We start from the raw sequence: 17,424 nt of genomic DNA, 5'->3' as shown, positions 1-17,424 counted from the left end.
AAGGAGAAAAGAACAATATGTATAATGATTACAACAATTTAAATCAGATTTGCTAAAAAGAAGTCAAACTCGGAACAACTGAAAAACCACTAATAATAGTCCTTGAAAACTGATAATGAATCACACTTCCCTCCTTTTGGCAACAAAGCAGGGGACTGACTATTAGAGCAGAATGCTGCATATATTGTCAGACCCAATCAATTTACATATATTGCGTGTTTTTGCTCAATACCTTTCTTCCTTCTGACAAGGGAGGGTTAAATTTTTAGGAATGACCTTGTTAGAACAATAAAAGGCTTCTTTGTTGTTGGGTTTTAAAATATATACATATAAACAAGGGTTTGGGTCTCTAATGTCCCTTGGGTCTCTAAGGTCTATGATCTTAACCCTTTAAGCTCATACTTCCAAACCCTTCTGGACCTGACATGACCTGATGTTGAAGAGTATTGTTTTGGCAATCTACACGTCCTCTGGCAGGTCATGCTATTGTAATGAGATTCCCTCTATATACTTGATCACTTTAGAGTCATCATAAGAGGGACAGGCAGAGGATCTGAGAATGTACTGATGCAGGGAACTGCAGATGAGGAAACAGGAAATGGCCTCTCAATGTAGAGCAGAAACTTCTCTGCAACTTATCATCTTATAGTTTCCCAGGGCAGAGTGAATGTAAGTGATTAGCTCAGTCACATAGCCTGTCCCTGTTAGGGATGGAATTTGAACCCATGTGTCCTCATGGTTTTGTGAGTTGGTTAGGTAATGGAAGTATTATTATTCTCATTTTATAGACAAGGAAACTGAGCCACAGAGAGAGGAAATAGCTCTTCCAAGTCACAGCTGATTAGTGGCAGAACTAAGGTCTGAACTGCAATCCCCTGACAAGTATCACATTCTTTCTCACTCTACCATACTGCTTTCTCTTCAAATACTAGAGCTAAAAGGAATCTAAAGGCCATTTAGTACAACTATCTCATTTTACTAAGAGGGAAACTGAGTCCTGAAGAGGGGAAGGAACTTAAATCTGTCCATGACCACAGCACAACTTAGTGGAAGAACTGGTACTCTTGATAACAACAGTACATGGCCTCATCTAAAGATGGAAAGAAGGTAGGAAGCAAGCATTTATTGAGCACCTACTATGTGCCAAACACTGTGCTAAATGCTTTATAAATACTATGTCACTTGATTCTTTTTTTTTCATTTTGCAAATGCTGAAATTAATTTTTATTATTCCTGAATAAAAAGATTCAATTCATAGAAGGTAACTGGTAATACAACATAAGAATAAAAGGTAAGTCAAACAAGTTCATAAGAGGTTACTAAGAGAAAGGAAAATGAGCTTAGCAGTAAAATTCCTAATGTGTGATAAACAGTTGTAAAATATGGTAATAAGATGCTAATGACTTTTTACTTGATTCTTACAATAACTCTAGTAGGTAGGCACTATTATCATCCCCATTTTACAGTGGAAGAAATTGAGGCAAACAGAGGTTAAGTGACTTACTCAGGGTCACACAGCCAGTAAAATCTCTGTCACATTAGAACTCAGATCTTTCTGCCTCTAGGTCCAGGGATCTATTCACAGCGCCACCTAGCTGGAGGCCTGGATATTTGTTTCTGCTCAGCACCAAGATAAGAGAATCACAGAAACTCAAATATGGAAAAAGTCTAAGAGATTATCTAACTCAAATCTTATCTGAAACAAGAATCCCTTCAACTCTTCAACTCCATTTCCCAATATGTTATCTAGTCTTTGTCAGAAGACATCTACTGAAAAGAAATCAGCTATCTTCTGAGGCTTGGCAGTCCACTGTGAGATAACTCATTGGAAGCAAGTATTTCCAGAAATCCTTAGATATCCATAAGCCTGTTTCTTTGCAGTATCTATTTCTTACTTTTATTTTTATTTTTTTTTAAACCCTTACCTTCTGTCTTGGAGTCAATACTGTGTATTGGCTCCAAGGCAGAAGAGTGGTAAGGGCTAGGCAATGGGGGTCAAGTGACTTGCCCAGAGTCACACAGCTGGGAAGTGTCTGAGGCCAGATTTGAACCTAGGACCTCCAGTCTCTAGCCCTGGCTCTCCATCCACTGAGCTACCCAGCTGCCTCCCTTACTTTTATTTTTGTCCATTGGGATCAAGTAGAAATGCTTTTATCCTTCTCCCACATGAAAATCCTTCAAATACTTAAGGATACATAGCTCTCTTATCTCCTCCCAGTCCCAATCATCTCTCTCTCTTTTTTTTAAAATATATTTTTAAACCCTTAACTTCTGTGTATTAGTTCCTCGGTGGAAGAGTGGTAAGGGTAGGCAATGGGGGTCAAGTGACTTGCCCAGGGTCACACTGCTGGGAAGTGTCTGAGGCCAGATTTGAACCTAGGACCTCCCGTCTCTAGGCCTGGCTCTCAATCCACTGAGCTACTCAGCTGCCCCCCCAATCATCTCTTAATCCAGGGTTACAACATCTTTGGTTCCTTTAACATATCCTCGTAGGGTATGAACTTGAGACTTCTTCCCATCCTGGTTGCTCTCCTCTAGATATTCTCCAGCTTTCTGAGCCACAGCACCCAGAACTCAACACAAGTACTCCAGCTATAGTCTGACCAGTGCAGAGTGCTAAGCACAAATAGATAGAGAGATAAAGCATTTATTAAGTGCTTAGTGTGTGCCTCCTGATTCATAGAAGCAATGTCTTTCTTATGATTTCTTAAAATTGGGGGCAGCTGGGTAGCTCAGTGGACTGAGAGCCGGGCCTAGAGACAAGAGGTCCTGGGTTCAAATCTGACCTCAGACACTTCATAGCTGTGTGACCCTGGGCAAGTCACTTAACCCCCATTGCCTAGCCCTTACCACTCTTCTGCCTTGGAACCAATACACAGTATTGACTCTAAGATGGAAGGTAAGAGTTTAAAAAAAAAAAAGATTTCTTAAAAAAATTGGGGGGGGCTGCCATGGACTCATTCCAGTCTACTGAAACCCTCAGATCTTTTTCACACAGCTCATTGTCAAGTCATGCTTTTTCCATCTTATATTTATCATATTGATTTTTTCCTTTTTTTTATTTTCTAGAATATTTTTCTATGTTACATGATTCATGTTCTTTCCTTCCCTCCCAAATCCCCACCCACCTACCGCAGCCAAAGCACAATTCCACGGGGTTTTACATGTATCATTATCATATTGATTTATTGAACACTATACAGTGGAAAGAGTGTTGGATTTGCAATCAGAGGACATTGTTTCAAATCCAGGACTAGCTATTTGCTATCTGGATGGCTATGGGCAAGTTGCTTCCCTTCCTTACTTTCCACATTAATAAAATAAGAAGGTTCTATCAGATGACTTCTTTAAAGTTCCTCCCAGCTCAAAACTATTATCTTGGAAATCAAGCCATTCCCCATTGAAATGGTCAAGGGACATGAATAGGCAGTTTTCAGATAAAGAAATCAAAACTATCAGTAATCACATGAAAAAGTGTACTAAATCCTTCCTGATTAGAGAAATGCAAAACAAAACAACTCGGAGGTACTGCCTTACACCTAGCAGACTGGCCAATACTGAGGCAAAGGAAAGGGATAACTGTTGGAGGGGACGTGGCAAAATTGGGACACTAATGCTTTGTTGGTGGAGTTGTGAATTGATCCAACCATTCTGGAAGGCAATTTGGAACTATGCCCAAAGGACTTTAAAAGAATGCATGTTCTTTGATCCAGCCATACCATTGCTGGGTTTGTACCCCAAAGAGATAATAAGGAAAGAGATGTGTACAAATATATTTATAGCCGTGCTCTTTGTGGTGGCAAAAAATTGGAAAACGAGGGGGTGTCCCTCAATTGGGGAATGGCTGAACAAATTGTGGTATATAATGGTGATGGAATACTATTGTGCTATAAGGAATGATGAAATGCTTGATTTCTTTTTTTTTGTTTAATTAATTAATTAATTAACAATATTTTTCCATAGTTACTTGAATCATGTTCTTTCCCTCCTCTCCACCCACCCCCCTCCTGTAGCCAATGAGCAATTCCACTGGGTTTTACCCATTGATCGAGACCTATTTCCATATTATTAGTATTTGCACTAGAGTGATCATTTAGTCTTTATCCCCAATCATATCTCCATTGGAACTGCTTGATTTCTATATGAACTGGAAAGATCTCCATCAACTGATGCAGAATGAAATGAGCAGAACCAAGAGAACACTGTTCACAGAAACTGAAACACTGTAGAACAATCAAATGTAATAGACTTTGCTACAAACAGCACGCACTGATCCAGGACAATTCTGAGAGATATGAGAAAGAACACTATCTACATTTAGAGAAAGAACTGTGGGAGTAGAAATACAGAAGAAATGATTTATCACTTGTCTGTGTAGATGGGTATATGATTTTGGGTTTTGATTTTAAAAGAGTATTCTGTTACAAAAATGAATAATATGGAAATATTATGGAATAATATGGAATATTATATGGAATAATATGGAAAATAATATGGAAAATATCAAGAGATAGCATATGTACAGCCCAGTAGAATTGCTTGTTGGCTCCAGGAGGAGAGAGGGAAGAAGGGATGGAGAGAAAAATGAATCATATAACCATGGAAAAATACTTAAAAATTTAAAAAATGTATCTTGGGATAAGCTGCATTTAGGTTATAGCAATATTCACCTATTGCTGTTCTGACAAATAAATAAATAATATCAGTAACCCTCTTGTAATGCAATGGCACCTCACTGATGACAGTCTTTCTTGTTAATTAACAAAGGATTAGGAGGCCTTTTCTAAAAAGTGTGCTTATTATCCCAGAGAAGGTAAGCTTAGGCGACAGGTAGCACAGTGGATGGAGCACTAGGCCTTGAGTTAGAAAAATTTGAATTAAAATTCTGGCCTCAGACACTTACTAACTATATGACCCGAGGCAAGTCACTTAACCTCTACTGCCTTAGTCCATTAGAGAAGAAAATGACAAACCACTTTAGGACCTGGTCAAGAAAGCCCCATGAGCAGTAGAGTCCACCTGGTTACAAAGAGTAGGACCACATGACTTAAATAAAGGTAAAATGGTATCACCAGGGCAATGAAGATTACATCATGCAGAGTGCTTCTCTTTCTTTCTTTCCCTCCCTACCCTGGTCCAGGATGGAGTTCCCAGAAAGAAAACACAGGACTTTTCTTCTGAAGATTTAAAGGGAAAGAAGGTATGAGCTAAACACTTTAAACAAGAAGTCAAGAACCCTGAGATTCTGCCAAGGCTTTGGGTAAAACATTGTAATCTTCTGGGCCTTCAGTTTTCCTTTCTGTAAAATGGGCAAATAAATATTTACTTAGTAGTAGATTATTCTTTGTGGGATATATGTATGTGTGTGTGTGTGTGTGTGTGTGTGTGTGTGTAAAGCTGAGTAGAGCAAATACATACATAAAATATGCACCTGTGATCCCTAGTATATTGCCAATAGAAAGGGAAACAAAGCCTCAATTACTGTTCTGTTTATGAAGACGTGTGTAAGATACCTAATTAAAAGGGTCCTTATTGAGATGGATGTCATAAAAATAAAAAAAGAAGACTGAACACCACTCAGGGCTCTTGCGTTGTTACTCTTTCAGGTAGAGGATCCAGTGATAGAAACTTTCTGGTCTAGGGCATGTCACTGGGAAATGAGGCCAGTCAAGAACATTTGCAGCTTGTCTTTATGTGGTGAAAAATCTGAACTGCAAGAACAGAATTGAAAATAGTGAATCTAAAATGCAAATATTTATGGATCCTAAGAATAAATTCTGAGATAAAAAAGGGCTCAAAGTATTAGTATCCTGATTGTACATACGAGGCACCCAGAGTATAGTCATGACATGCCCAAGGTCACTTTGCTAGTGACCTAAGTCTTTGCCTAAGCTAGAACTTGAACCCAGATCTCTGGACTCCCACTAGACTATGTGTCCCACTAATTAGGCTGCCCAAAGACTTTGATTTAAATAGCTCTATTAAAACCATAAAATGCTAAGCAACATTCTGTAACATGAGGTTATCAAAAAGCAGAGGTAGAACACCTTGCTGATGACTAGGGATACCATTTAGCCCCAGCTCAATGGAACTGGATATAAACCAAAGCCCTCGGCTGGTATTTTCAGCAACTGTCATATTAAACCTTTCATCTAGCATACCTCTGTTGAGTGACCCTAGATAAATCTCTCCCTACTCCCTCAACCTTGCAGATAGATGGATCCAAACTCAGGGACAAACAGAGGCCATTCCCAGAAAACTTGAATGCCCTAAAGAGCAACTAAAAAGAAATAGAGGCTCTCTCTGGGCTTGTTTGCTGCCATTTTACTTAAAAGGCAACCTCTGTAGAGGAATTTGTTAATCTGACTATTAAATGACTTGAGTGTAGGGAAATTGTTCCTTAAGGAAAGAGGGCAGCTTCAGAAACACCTCTGTGAGCCCTATACCAGCCAGAACAAGCATGCATGATGATGAGCACAGTTTAAGTTTCTTTCAACTCTTCAACACTAACAGTATCTATCCATTGAGATGTCTTGATAGGGAGCCTCATTGTTCCATAATGAGAAACCCAATGCTTCTAGTTTTAGCTTGGCTCAGATTCGTTCTCCCTAACCAACCTTTTGTATGCTTTAGAGAGAGCATGGGATGCCAGATGCTCATTTGTTGCCTAAACTGAAAATAGATAATACTAAACAAATTTCAAATATGAGGAAAGTTTGAGTTCAATCCAAGATCAAGGCAAGGCTCTCCTTTCTTCTTATAGGATGCTAGAGTTGGAAGGGTTCTCTGAGGACTCCACTAGAGTCTAATCCCTTCATATAACAGAGGAGGAAACTGAGGCCTAAGAAGAGGAAGTCATTTGCTCAAGGTCAAACATAGGATCCTAAATCTAGAAATGGAGGGGATCTCTCAGAGGCCATCTAGTCCAATCCCCTAATTTCTAGAGGAGAAAACTGAGGCTCAGAGAGGTTAAGTGACTTGTCTACAGAAGGTGGGAAGCATGTATTAAACAACAAGTATCTTCCAGACACCATACTAGGCACTTCAGAAGCATTAATCATTTGAGTATCACAACAACCCTGGAAGGTGGATACTATTATTGTTCCTATTTTACAGTTGAGGAAAAATGAGTTCAAAAAAATGACCTCAAATACCTATTAGCTGTATGATCCCGAGCAAGACACTTAACCTTTGACTGCCTTAGTTTCCCCATCCTAGTGCCTGCCTCCCAGGGTTATTGTGAGGATCAAAGGAGGTAAAGCTTCCTGGTAAGTGCTTAATAAATGTTTATTGTTTATTGTCTCTATTTACTTATTGTTTCCGTGTTTTTGCCCAGCCCCACCACTAGGGTTATCCCAAAGCCCCCAGTGCCTAGCACAATGCCTGGCACAGAGAAGGCGCTTACTAAATGCTCATCAATTGATTGATGACCACTACTGCTTTTGCTTTTTGTCTCCTTCCACTTAGACACTGAGGATAGGAAATGTGTGCCTTTTCGTATAGCCTCCCTAGGACAGGCATGGGAGCACAACAGATGGAGGTAATAGATCCTTTAAGTCCTCACTGGCCTGACTGGATGGAATGTCAGACCTAGCAGGCTGGAAAATGGGCACTAGAGGATCTCCAAGTACCTTCAAAGTGACTTTAAAGTAATGTATTGAATTCCCTTCCTTGATGGGCAAATTGCTATGGCAAACTTAATTATCTTGAAATGTTACCATGGAACAAGGGAAAAAAATCAATCATTTCAGATGAACAATGTGTAAGTTGGTGAATCAGCAACAGAATTAATGGTATGTTGGGTTATCAAGTGGCCCAATAAAATGTTTGCCTGATAGATGCAGCATTCATTTGTGGAAAACAAGAAGCAATTGTGGCTGTCACTTTTACTACAAAGCAATCTGATATTTGGAAAATATAGCAAGAGAACTAGAAATCTGACCCCATCAGATCTGTTGTCTTTATCGTGAGCTTTTTAGATTTGTGCCCCGTAGAAGGGAGATAAGCATGATGTGCTTATGAAGTGCTAGACTGGAAGTCAGGAGGAATTAGGTTTGAAATTCATCTTGGAGGCCAAGTTATTGGTCTCGTTAGGCCTCCATTTCCTATTTGTAAAATTGGGATACCAAAACTTGCAGTAAGTACATATATTTCACCAGGTTAAATGTATAGCATTTTGCTAGTGAGGTCTAAATGCTAGTTAAGCACTGCCTATACTATTCTTCTAATTAGGATGAATCATATGAAAGACAGTAGAATGGAAAGAACATTGGACTGGGGCAGCAGGAGAACTGGGGTTCATGTCCTAGTCTGGAACATATTACCCATTTGATTTTTTTTTTAAACCCTCACCTTCCATCTTAGAATCAATACTGTGTATCAGTTCCAAGGCAGAAGAGTGGTGAGGTCTAGGCAATGGGGGTCAAGTGACTTGCCCAGGGTCACACAGTGTCTGAGGGAAAGTGTCTGAGGCCAGATTTGAACCCAGGACCTCCCGTCTCTAGTACCTATTTGATTTTAAACAAGTCACTTTTGCTCTTTGGGTCTCTGATTCATTCTCTGGAAAATGAGAGGGTTGGACTTGATAAATTCTGAGGTCCCGCCCAGCTCTAGATCTAGGATCCTATGTGTGATCTTAGATGAGTCTCTTCCCCTCCCAAAAGCTCAGTTTCCTAAAATGAGGGAGTTAGACTGGATGGCCTCTAAGGTCCCTTTCAGTCCTAGATCAGCGATCTCATGATCCCGTTCTATAACTATGAGCAAGCATCTTCTCCACTGTGGCCCTCTATTTCTTCCTAGGTACGAGGAGGCATTGGAATTAGATGACTCCTAAGGCCCCTTCCTTTCCATTCGAAAGTCCTATGACTCTGAAGAGACTGATTTTTAGAAAGCTTGCGTCAGAGAAATGCACGCAAGACCTGGAAAGTCCTTTAGTGTTGGAGACCATGTTTGTATTCATCTTTGTATCCTCAATGCACAGCACGGGGCCCTGCACATAGCTGACATTTACTGAGTGTCGAATTCAACCGAATTTGATGGGAATGATCATATTCATCTTTGTAACATTACTATAAAGAGAGCTTGCACCAATTATTCAAGTCTCTCTCTGGAGGCGGAATCTGACGCAGGGAAAGGTTGAGGGATTTTCCCCCTAGAATTCACGGCACATCATATCCTGCTCCCCAGGATTACATTTCACAGCTTCTTAAGCCATTCTGTGGATAAACATTCTGCTCTGAATTCTCTATGAGGCTAAGTTTCGAAAAGCAGACCTAAAGGCTACAATCCGCCCACCCGTGCCTCCCCCGTGGTGGTTTGGGGAGTTCTCCTTTTCTGTACATGAAGGCCCTGAGAACCGGAGGTGGAAGAATAGCAGCAGAGCCCCTGGAGGAGATGCGGGGCCATCTCATGTTTCACAAGCAAGGCCTGATGAAAGGCCAGATTGTTCCCCCCCACCCACCCCCCACTCCGCCCCCAGCTGCCAGCAAGCCTGATTGAAACTAGTGAGTTGGAGGTGGGAGGAGGCGTACCAAATAATCAGGATCTGGTGGTCCGCTAGGAGGCGGCTCAGAAAAGCTACAAAGCATTGGTGTTTCTGAAGTCGTGTTGCTAGGGAGACAGAAGAGAAACAGCGGAAGTGATTATGTGAACTCCCCAATGCAGCTTACTTATCGATAGGACTCTGCCAGTTCTTGGGGCAAAGGCCGAATTTCTTTTGGATGTTTCGGTCCATTTTATTGGTGCCATTTAGGCATCTCAGTTAATTCTGGGTATTTCCCCCCTTGACCCAGCTCTCTGACCCTCATCACATTTTTTTCTCAACAAAATGAGCCTTTTCTTGGAACAAAGGAAAAAACATAACCCAAACCCTCAGAGCCAGTGTCCAGTGATGTTCTGCCAAAGCTGGTATTCAAAGAGGCCCTTGATCCTGACAAGTGGAGGCGGGGGTGACAGGTAGCTTTGTCATCCTACAGTTACACCATAGAAGCAGTTTGGGGTACTAGTGCCAGGGCAGAGCCAAAGGAAACCAAGGGAGCGCTGTGCTTGCCAGCTGGTTCGAGAGGACCTCCAGGGTAGCCCTAACTAGGCCTGGAGACGAGACGTCCTGGGTACAAATGTGGACTCAGAGCCATGGGACCCTGGGCAAGTCATTTAATCCCCATTGCCTAACCCTTTCTTTAAGTTCTTCTGCCTTGGAACGAGATGGAAGGTAAGATTTTACAAAATAAAAAGAAGAGCAGATCTCATATGGATACAAAAGGAGAAAAGGGGGTCTGCTCAAGGACTGGCAGGTTATGACTAAGCCGTTCTACTGGTGGTGGGCACATGATTGGCTGCAAAGGCTTGGTGCAAACTCTGGCATGGCATATTAAATGTCCTTAAGGCAGAGAGATATTTGAAATGGGGGACAGTGAAAACAATGCTGAGTTCCCATTCCAGCAGTCACTTCTTACCTTCTGGGCTGGAGTTTCTCCATCTAATTGAAAGGGGATGTCAGACTAGAATGGAGATCTCTAAAGTTTCTCCTGGCTCTAGGACAGTGCGGGACATGGAATTGGAGAGAATGGGCTGGCCACTCTGCATAGAACCACAGATGGTCAGAGCTAGAAGGGATCTTAAAATGGAGGCCTAGGTGGGGGAGTGACTTGAGCAAGGTCACACAGGAAGAGTGGTATAATCTGGACTAAACCCACATGTCCTGATTCTCAAACTAGAGCCCCTCTGTTAAATCAGCTTATTTCTGTAGGGTGATTTAGCAAAGAAGTAAACTACTTGGTAAAGGTTGTGGAAAACTCACTTTCCTATAGGTTAGATCAGGTTTCAAACACACAGCCAGCAGTCATAGAGACTATAACACTCCTGAGTGTCACCAGAACCAGACTAAAATGTAACTGGGAAATACTTCACAAAACAAAGTACAACAGAACATAGATAGTATAAATATGTGCTTTTTTTTAAACCCTCACCTTCCATCTTAGATTCAATACTGTGTATCAGTTCCAAGGCAGAAGAGTGGTGAGGGCTAGGCAATGGGGGTCAAGTGACTTGCCCAGGGTCACACAGCTGGAAAGTGTCTGAGCCCAGTTTTGAACCCAGATCCTTTTGTTCTACCTACTGTGCTACCTAGCTGCTCTTAGTACATTCATTTTCCCATCAGTAAATGCTATATAGGTCCACATGGGCAATCTGTATTACTGATTTTTAGAGTTCAAATCTTCCATTGTGATGATATTCCTACTCCTCTCCTCCCTTCCCTTCCAACAAAAAAATCCCTAGAAGCCCCTCTCACCCTCCACCCCCGGTCTCTTTTTCATATTTCTCAGGATGCAGAGAGGTGTAGCAAATTAAGTATAATATATAATTTTACTGTGTATCCAGGAAAGTTAACAGCTTCACCCTCTCCTTAGCTATAGTAAAACTCCCATTAAAGAAGATGGCCCCATTCCCAAAGAACCTTGTCATGGATAGAAATAACATAGGAGAACAAGGGATGAGTTTAAGAACAAAAAAGGTTGATACCATCATTGTTGGAGGTTGCCTAGTGGCACAGTGGATAGAGAGAGGGTCTGGTGGCTAGAAGACCTGAGTCTAAATTCAACCACAGACACTGGTTCCCTGACCTTGGACAAGTCACTTAACGGCTACCTGACTCAATTTCCTTATCTATAAAATGGAAATAGTATAGCATCTATCTCCCAGAGTGGTCCTGAGAATCAAATAAGATAGTATTTGTTAAGTACTTTGCTTAAAATAGAAATGAAAGTGATTATAATCAATATTGAAAAAAGTGCCAAATCTATAGTATAGAGATGTGAAGTCAGAAGAGTTAGCTGTATAGTCTTAGGCAAGTCATTTAACCTCCCAAGGCCTCAGTTTTCCCTCTATAACAGGAGGGGACTGGACTCTATGGTTGGGCTTGAGGACTTCTAAAGTCCCTTCTGATCTAAAGCTACGATCCAATGAAACATTAAATATAGACCTGGAGTTCTTGCAGTTGCAGGAGGGCAAGGGAGGGGATAGATACAGGTTAGGAGAGATGGGGAAGAGGCCTAATCTTTGTCTAGGCAAGGAAGAGGGAAAAAGTCTTGCAAGAGAGAACCTGGGAAGCGAGGAGATTGGCATTAGGGTCAGGTGATCTGGTCTTCAGATCCCAGAAAAAGCTGGCCAGGAAGTGAAAAAGAGACTGTCCTGAGCAGCTGCCCATCTTACAATCTATTGAGGGAGACAACATGCAAACAAATATATACGAAGCAAGATATATACAACATAAATAGGAAATAATTAGCACAGGGAAAAGGTACTGGAATCTAGCAGGGTTGGGAAAAGTTCCCTGTAAAAGATGGGACTCCATCTGGGCTGTAAAGGAAGCTGGAGAAGTCAGTAGGTGAAACTGAGTTAAGGAGAGCATTTAGGGCACAGGGGGCAGCCAGAGAAAACACCCAGGGTCGAGAGATGGGAGTATCTTCCTCATGGAATAGCCAGGAGGCCATGTCAATAAGGAGTCCCTGGAGTTGGTTGAGTAAGGGAATTGCATGGTCACATCTGAGCTTAAGGAAAATGATTTTGGTAGAGCAGACAGTGTAGGGGAAGATTAAAGAGTTCAATATGAGACATGTTGAGTTTAAGATGTCCCTGGGACTGCCATCTTGAAATTTCTAATGGGATATTTGTGATGTGGGACTGAAGCTCTGGGGAGAGACTGGGGCTGGAGATGTAGATCTCTAAGTTGTTTGCATGAGAATGATGTGGTTACTAAGAGAGAGGGAATAGAGGGAGAAGAGAAAAGAGCCTAGGACAAAACCTTATTTAGAGAGAGGTCAAGTGACATCAGGAGTAAGGAACAAGTCCAAGATCCATAGCTGGGTCCTCTCACTCTAAATAAAGTGTTATTTTCACTCGGCAAGAACAACAGAGAGACAGATTTAAGCTCAAAAACTTCCTAACAATTGCAGTAAAAATAGATTTTCTTTGGAGGCCTTTGAGTAAAACCTAGAGACCTTGCAGAAAGAATTTCTATACCAGTATGGATTGGCTAATGGCCTCTGAGACACTCTGACTGTAATAACAAGACACTGAGTTAAAAGCTGTTTGGCGGTTGGGGGGGGCGGGGGGGCTGATCACTCTTACAAACACTCACTCTTACAAACCTGGAACTGAGGGGGAAAAGAGAGGCATGGGACATCAAGCCAGAGAAAGTGGAGACAGGTGCAGAACAGAGCCAGGCACAAGAGCTAAGGGCAGGCAAAGGTAGGAAGTAAAAGAACATAGTATTCTATACCTCCCCAGGCCCCAAGCAGGCCACTCTCTTCTCACCAAGAGATTGTAAGCTCCTTGAAGGAAAGGATTGTCTTTCTTTTTCATATTTGAGAATTGATTGACTAAGTGGTCTGAAACTGCAACTAAGCTAGGGTTCTGGAATTGGAGCCTACCATTTAGGTGGGGAGGCCAGTTTGCATGCCAAGAGACCCAGCTTTTTGACACTTTTGCTAATGCAAAGTTAGCCATTCCAATGATGGGTCCTAATTGTTGGGTCAAACCCATGGTAGGAGATGGCACTGGATGAGAAAGGCTCCAGTTCTCATCCCAAGCTAAAGGAAAGCATTTTTCCATCAGCAAAGACTTTTCATGGTCAACTGGATTTTGGCAAAGATCCCCACAATGTGCTAGTAAGAGACATGGGACAACTGGCTGAGAATCTTTTGAGACTACTATTTAGCCTTTGTAGAAATTACAAAGACATGGGGAAAACTAGCTAATTGAATGACTTCTTAGGATTGTGGGGTAATATTTTGAGTATAGTCACACTGTACCAGGAAATATTCTGAAATTAAATTAACCAGTAAAGGAGCCTAATTATATTCCCAGCTTAATGTGAGGCAACAGTGTGAGGCGGATGCTAAGAAAGCTAATGCAATTAGCATTAATGCATTAATAGAAGCATAGTCCGGAACAATGGAGATAATAATCCCTCTGGAGTGCTGCTAATCACATCCAGAATATCGTGTTCAATCTGGGGTATCAAACTTGAGAGACTTGAAACTTTGACAAAGTAGAGAACATTCGACATCCAGGGAAGGGCAACCAGGTTGAAGGTTATGAAAGCCCAGCAAGGAATAAACGAAATGGAAAAGACTGGAAGAGGTGACATAGTAGCTGTCTTTGAATTTCTGACAGGTGGTTTCATGGAAGAAACTCCATGGAGCAACAATCACTTTGGAGTGGAAAGAACACTGGATAGGGAGGAGTAAAAGGCCTTCGGTTCACAACTCAACTCTGCTAATTGGCTATGTGTTCTTAGGCAAGTCATTTAACTTCTTTGGGTCCCAGATTCATCTATAAAAGAAGAGAATTGGACTAGATGATCTTTCAGGTATCTTTTAGTCTTTAAAGCTGATCCTATACCAGAAGACAGGTTCAAATTGAAAATAAGGAAGAGAATGTGGTGGGATTAGTTAGTGGTGTGCCTATTTGGGTATCTCAATGAACATTAAGTGGCTATGTGTGAAGCACTACCGCTAGGGACAGAGAGTAAAAACGACATAATCCCTTATTCAAGTAGCTTCCATTCCAAAGCTAAAAGTGGCAAGCATAGGAGATCACTTCATCAGTTGTTGGGCAAATCTATAATTTTTGTTGTAGCAATAAACAATGGTGCAGTAGAGAGAGCGCTGGATTTGATGTCAGTGGACCTAGCAGACTCTGCCACTTACTAGCTAGTACTTACTAGTGATTTACTAGTGATTTACTAGTGACCTTGGCTGAATGAACTTTCTAGAGGAATTGACCCAAAATAAAATAGGCTAAGAAGAGACGTAATGTGCTCTCTTGCACTGGATTTCTTCAAGTAGGCGGCCATCAATGATCAATCAATCAATCAATCAATAAGCATCTATAGTGTGTCTGGCACTGTGTTAAACACTGGGAATACAAAAAGGTAAAAGATAATCCCTGGCTTCAAGGAGCTCATGATCTAATGGGGGAGAAAACACACAAATAGATATATACGAAGCAAGCTATATATACAGGATAGAGGAGATCATTAACAAAGGAACTAGAATTAAGAGGGATTAAGGAAGGCTTCCTATAAAAAAATGGAGATTTTAATTGGGACTTAAAGGAAGCAAGAGAGGTCGGTAGTTGGAGGAGAGGGCAGCAAGTGTCCCAGGCATGGGGGAGAGCAAGAGAAAATGCCTGGAGCCAAGAGATGGAGTGTCTTGTTTGTGGAGTAGCCAGGAAGCCAGTGTCACTCAATCCAGGAGTACATGGCAGGGAGACTGGAAATGTAGGAGAGGGCTAGGTTATGAAGAGCTTTGCATGCCAAAAAGAACATTTTATATTTGATCCTGGAAACAGAGAGCCACTGGACTTTATTGAGTAGAGGGAGTGACATAGTGGACTGATGCTTTAGGAAAATCATTTTTAGTGGGTGAATGGAGGATTGGAGTGGGGAGAGACTTGAGGCAGGTAGCCCAATCAGCGGACTATTGAAATAATCTAGGCATGAGGTGAGGAGGGCCTGCTCCAGGGTAGCAGGAGTGTCAGAGGAGAGGAAGGGGTATTCAAAAAATGTTGCAAAAGTAAAATTGCTAGGCCTTGGCAAGGCTAGGAGGCTGAGAGAGACTGGAAAGTTCAGGATGACTCCTAGGTTATATGCCTGAAGGACTGCAAGAATGGTTGCACTTTACAGCAATAGGGAAAGTGGAGAGAATTTTAGGGGAAAAGATAATAAGTTCTGTTTTGGTTGCATTGAAATTAAGATGTCTACTGGATGGGGGTGGCTAGGAGGCTCAGTGGGGTTGAGAACCAGACCTAGAGATGAGAGGTCCCAAGTTCAAATGTGGCCTCAGACACTTCCTAGCTGGGTGATCCTGGACAAGTCACTGAACCCCCATTGCCTAGCCCTTCCTGCTCTTCTGCTTTGGAACAAAAATACAGTATTGATTCTAAAACTGAAGGTAAGAGTTTAAAAGTAAAAAAGATGTCTACTAGACATCAGTTTGAGATGTATGAAAGGCAATTGGAATGGAGAGATGTGGAAGTCCACAAAGAGGTTAGAGGTAGGATCAAGTAGATTTGAATATCATCAGCACAGAGATGGTAATTAAATCCATGGGATCTGATGAGATCACCAAGTATAATATAGGGGAATAAAAGAAGGCGCAGGAAAGAACCCCAAGAGATACAATTAGGGGGCATGATCTGGAAAAGGATCCAGCAAAGGAGACTGAGGAGTGGTCAGAGAGGCAAGAGGAGAACCAGAAATTCTGAAAATCTAGAAAGATGAAACTATTAAGGAGGAGAGTGATCCACACTGTCAAAGACTAAAGAGAAATCAAGGAAAATCAGGAAAGGGATAAGGTCAGTGGGTTTGACAACTAAGGAATGATAAGAAACTTTGTAGAGAGTAGTTTCAGTGGAATAAGGCCAGAAGCTTGATTTCAAGGGGTTAAGAAGAGAGTGAGCCAAGAGGAAGTTGAGGCAATTACTGTAGTTGGCCTTTTCAAGTTTAGCTATACTAATGGCAGAAAAGATAAAGGAAGCTAGTTAGTGGGAATGGAATGGAGAGAATGAGCCAGTAGACAGAGAGATTGGAAATAAGTGAAAGAGGGGAAGGAGAGTAGCACAGTGGATAGAACACCAGGCCTAGAATCAGGAAGACCTGGGTTCAAACCTGGATTCAGAAATTTCTTAGCAAGTCACTTAACTCCAATTGCCTAGCCTTTGCTGCTCTTTTGTCTTAGAACTGATACTTAGAGGGTAAGAGTAAAAAGAAAAGTGAATGAGGATGACAGAGGGGACAGTTGTTTGTGTTAAAACTGAATTAAAACTCCAGTCCTTAATTTCCATAGTTTATTAATATTAACTTGAATAAGAGAAGATAGACAGAGAATGAAGCCTATTCTCAAACTAGCCACGTGGGTGTTCCTCTCATGGCTCTCTCAGCCTACATCCTTTCACCACCACATCCAAGGGAATAGAGAGACCACTTCTTGGAACTCCCTCTTTTATTTCTCCCCTATTACCCCAGATCAATATCCTACTCCTTCTCCTTTCAGGGTCAAATGACCCACACTGGAGCACATTCATGTGATAATAAAGCAAGCAGAGGTCATAGGTAGGACCCCAGTATGTGATTCTGGATGGGGGGGGGGGGTTCCCTTCACATGGTTGGAAGGACAGGTTAGGATGAGATCGCTTAAACAAGTAGAAGGGTTAGCCTTATTAAAGAGGAGATAGTGGCACAAGGCATATGAGTGACAGGAGATAAAGTAGAGGGAAGAAGGAGCTCAGTGCAACTGGCACCAATTTTTTGTATAAAATATGAGAGGTTCCCAGCTGATGGAGAGAGAGAGAGAGAGAGAGAGAGAGAGAGAGAGAGAGAGAGAGAGAGAGAGAGAGAGAGAGAGGGAGAGAGGACCATAA

The sequence above is a fragment of the Gracilinanus agilis genome, chromosome X, assembly GCF_016433145.1.
Source record: "Gracilinanus agilis isolate LMUSP501 chromosome X, AgileGrace, whole genome shotgun sequence".
Lineage (NCBI taxonomy): Eukaryota > Metazoa > Chordata > Mammalia > Didelphimorphia > Didelphidae > Gracilinanus > Gracilinanus agilis.
The sequence above is the reverse complement of the archived record's forward strand: the minus strand, read 5'-3'. Positions refer to the sequence as shown.